Source organism: Polyodon spathula, chromosome 7 (assembly GCF_017654505.1).
Source record: "Polyodon spathula isolate WHYD16114869_AA chromosome 7, ASM1765450v1, whole genome shotgun sequence".
Classification (NCBI taxonomy): domain Eukaryota; kingdom Metazoa; phylum Chordata; class Actinopteri; order Acipenseriformes; family Polyodontidae; genus Polyodon; species Polyodon spathula.
This window is the reverse complement of record NC_054540.1, coordinates 45168153-45172565: the sequence shown is the minus strand read 5'-3', so window position 1 is coordinate 45172565 and position 4413 is coordinate 45168153. Positions and strand designations below refer to the sequence as shown.

The 4413-nt window shown below is 38.2% G+C and overlaps 1 long non-coding RNA gene across 1 annotated transcript; it reads left to right on the top strand.

Annotated features, from left to right (window-relative positions):
* The first annotated feature begins 1004 nt into the window (after positions 1-1004).
* Positions 1005-4107, top strand: LOC121318655. Its single transcript, XR_005950627.1, has 2 exons — positions 1005-1756; positions 2141-4107. It is a non-coding gene; the product is annotated as an uncharacterized LOC121318655 (long non-coding RNA).
* Positions 4108-4413: the final 306 nt, after the last annotated feature.

Genomic DNA, 4413 nt, shown 5'->3' with positions numbered 1-4413 from the left:
AAATTGTCCAAGAAGTCACAAAGAACCCTAGAACAACATCCAGGGATCTACAGGCCTTTCTCTTCTCAGCTAAAGTCAGTGTTCTTGATTTCACCATCAGAAAGACAAAAATTGGTTTCATGGCAGAGTAGCAAGGCGGAAACCACTGATCACTAAGAAGAACATGAATGCTCATCTCAAGTTTGCCAAAAAGCAACTGGATGATCCTGAATAGTTCTGGAACAATGTTCTACGTAGTCAAAAGTGAAACTTTTTGGCAACATGGGCCCTGTTATGTCTGGTGAAAACCAAACAATACATTCCACAGTAATACCCTCAAACCAACGGTCAAGCATGGTGGTGGTAATGTCATGATTTGAGGATGCTTTGCTGCATCAAGACCTGGATGACTTGCCATCATTGAATGAACCATGAATTCTGCTCTGTATCAGAGAATTCTACAGGAGAATGTCAGGCCATCCGTCCGTGAGCTGAAGCTGAAGCGCAGCTGGGTCATGCAGCAAGACAATGATCCAAAACACACAAGCAAGTCTACATCAGAATGGTTGAAGAACAAGAAATTTAAAGTTTTGGAATGGCCTAGTCAAAGTCCAGACCTAAACCCCATTGAGATGTTGTGGCAGGACCTGAAACAAGCAGTTTATGCTCGAAAACCCACAAACAGAGTTGACTGAGTTCTGCATGAATGAGTGGGCCAAAATTCCTCCACAGCTCTGTGAGAGACTGATCAATAACTACAGGAAGTGTTTGGTTGCAGTTATTGCTACTAAAGGTGGCATACCATTATTGACATCTAGGGGCGATTACGTTTTCACACTGGGGCTAGTGGGTGTTGCCATAAAGTGCTTGAATAAATAATCAATTAAATAGTATCAAAAAGTTGTGTTATGTTGTTCACTACTCAGGTCCCTTATATCCTAATATTAGATTTTGGTTTGAAGACTAGATAACATTCAGTAGCAAAAATATCAAAATGCAGAAAATTAGATGGGGGCAAATACTTTTTCACGGTACTTAATGTGCCAATCTGACATAGCTTACTGTATTTACCCTATTTTGTAACAGTTACGCATTTCCGCCTGCAAGTTTCAATTTCCATTGACTTGAAACGGCCTGCACTTCATTTTCTATTTATTACCTCTCAAAGGGGTTATAGTGGAGGTGTACATAGGATTTCAAAGGGGTTGTTATAGTGGAGGTGTACATAGGATTTCAAAGGGGTTGTTATAGTGGAGGTGTGCATAGGATTTCAAAGGGGTTGTTATAGTGGAGGTGTACATAGGATTTCAAAGGGGTTGTTATAGTGGAGGTGTGCATAGGATTTCAAAGGGGTTGTTATAGTGGAGGTGTGCATAGGATTTCAAAGGGGTTGTTATAGTGGAGGTGTGCATAGGATTTCAAAGGGGTTGTTATATTGGAGACAAACATAGGATTTCACCATATCTGGAAAACTGCTTATCGAGTTGTCATGAAAATTGGTATTAACATTATTTAGCATAACTTATTTATAATGTCAGATGTAGTCATTTTTATTCTATACGTATGTATGTTACTGACATACTTGTTTTATACGCCATCCGCAGCACTTTAGGTCTGGTTGTGTCAAGAGAAACACAAAACATGGGAGTGCCATATTATGTGGACAAAGGATTTGAAAAAGAATACCAAGGAGCCTCACTAAGAGAGCTAGAAAGCACTATTGAGACTGATTACATTGATTATCTTCAAACCAGCTGCTGGAAGGATAAGCAGCAAAGTAAGTGTGTTCAAAAGTAAACAGATTATGTTCAATTAGAATTTAACAATGGATAGTTACAGAATTTATATTATCTGTAAAGCTTAATTATACAAGTAGTATGTGATTAATGGATGTTGTAATGGGATACACTAGCCCCATCATTGTGATATAGTGCCTCACGCATGTATAACATAACTGACATTGACAGCATTTGTTTTTAGTACTGCTATTTGTAAACTTGTGACTGAACTACATCACAAGAAATTGCATGACAAGAAACAAATACTTGCTGAAGCTAATCAAAGTCTATTTGTATACATTTTGTAATGTACATAGAGATAAGAATTTGCCTTTTTACTTGGGCTGACTATATTTCATATGTGTGAACTTTTTCTCTTTCAGAAACTGATTTGGCCAATTTAGGCAGATTATACAGGGATGAGCGACTGAAGCAGAAAGCAGATTCGATGAAGCTTGAAAACTGTGATAAACTGAACAGACTGATTGGGAGGCCAAAGGGGGAATGAAACAGCCGTCCCTGTCCTCTTGTCCTCTTGAATCCTCCTCTTGTCAGTGCAGTTGGATATAAATTCAAATGATTTAAAGTTTGTAAATATGTTGGATTGCACACACAGTTAGCTACAGCTTAGATTGAATGGCTGGTGAACATATTTCAAGGTGAATAGATGGTGGATGTGGTTTGACAGAGAGAGCTCCAGCTCTCTGTGGTTTGCACCTGTTTGAAAAGGAAATCCCTTTTATTTTCCTTATATTAAGGAATAGCATTACTGTTAGAGTCCATTGCTTTTCTTGTAACTATTATTTACACACACACCCTGCTAAAATAACTTGATGTTACGCATGAGGACAATTTCACAAAAGACATGTTTGTTATGATTCTTATTTTTGTCTCAGGAATGTGGCCTAGTTCAAAACAATTCATGACTCGTTTTTGGAAAAATAAGAAAACTTTTTTGTGTCTTCAAACAAAACCTGCTTCTGGTAAATGTGTTTTTTCCCTTCCCTCAGTTGAAATCAGAATTCTTACAACCATAGCATAGCTATCATCCCTAATGGTTTTTCTCATTATTATGTTGGTGAAGCCCACCTGCATTCCTCTCCCATGCCCTTCTTGTGTTACAGTATAGGATCTCACATAGTCTCCTATGTGGGTGTATTGCTCTGGTCCCATTATCATGAACGCAGTGTTGAGATCCTGTACATGGGCTTCTGCTCACGCTATGCCAATGACAAAGAACAACGTGAAGTCCTTGGTTGTACACATTTAAGCATCTTTATTTGGATTGGCGGGAATATGTCCCTAGGCTTTAGATCCAGGAAATTGTGGAATTTGATGACTTTGTATTCTTGTGTATCGTGTTGTTTTTCTTTTCCCATGTGAGTTATTGGTTGTCATCCGTGTCACTGCCTCTATTAAGCAACCACTTCTGAAGTAGAAATTAAACAAATTAATTATGTACCATAATGAATACCCTTTTAATAGAAATATTTGTAAATGACTAAGGCTCATATCTGGGTTATATCAGACGATATCTGTAACAAGTACTGGGACGGGATAGGGTATTGCTTGTTTTGCCTCACTTGCTTGCTCATCAAAAAACTATGATCATACAGTACATTGTAATACCACATTGGGATAGTCACCTTTGCAGAAACCTATTATAGGGGTAAAATAAACACCAAAACGCATGGTTTATTCAGTCTCAGTACTTGGAGGGCAGTGTATGATGTGATGCTCGGTGATTAAAACCTTCAACCATCATTCTTGTACTCTGATCTTAAACCTTTCTTGTCTTCACATTTCTGAATTACAGCATGTTCAGATACTTCTACCCAATCCTTCCTTTATATATTTGTGTGTATCTGTCCACTGAGTATTTATTTTTGACTCTGTGCTATTGAAAGGTGTGGCAGTGTAGAGTGTCGCCTCACCTCTGCAAGCAGACGAGTACATTTCAATCTTGCCCATTCAGTCGTGAGCCTCTCATAAGCAGACTGCCAGCTGTACAGAATTGTGTGGTGTTTCTATGGCGAGGTTGAGATCGCTAACCTCATTTTAACCCAGAGGTGAAAGGCAGAAGAGGCTTGTGAATTTGCACACATCTTTATCAAACCCATTCAGCCTCTTTTGCTCCTTTTCAGTCTCTGCACTTTATATAAGCTAGAAATGTGATACCTGTAAATGTATATGTACATTTTGTAAAAAAAGTGTATATGGGTTAACCCCTTTGGACAGGCATGGTGTTAAAAGTTTTATTGTGTATTTGTTTCTGCTGTGACAGTGGTCAAAAACCCTTCACTGATAAGGATAGAAACTGTTTCTTAAGCCATTAAACTTTGTCTGATGAGTTATTTTCTTTGTCTGTTAAACAAACAGAAAGAAATATGCATGACGTTAAACTGAAATTGATTTTACTGTTACATCTGTACAAACATTACATAGAATAACAAAAATACCTATGGTGAGTGGTTAAAGTGAGAGGGAGCCGGGGGCCCAGCACCCCCAGCTAAGAAAATCGCTAAGCAGAGCATCCCTAGCTATATGGAACAAGGGACAAGGGGAGCTGACACAATAATACTGGATAATTTAAAGTTTGTGGAGGGACTTGTAGGGAAATAAAACTGATAAACAATATTATTAATGTCAAATATAT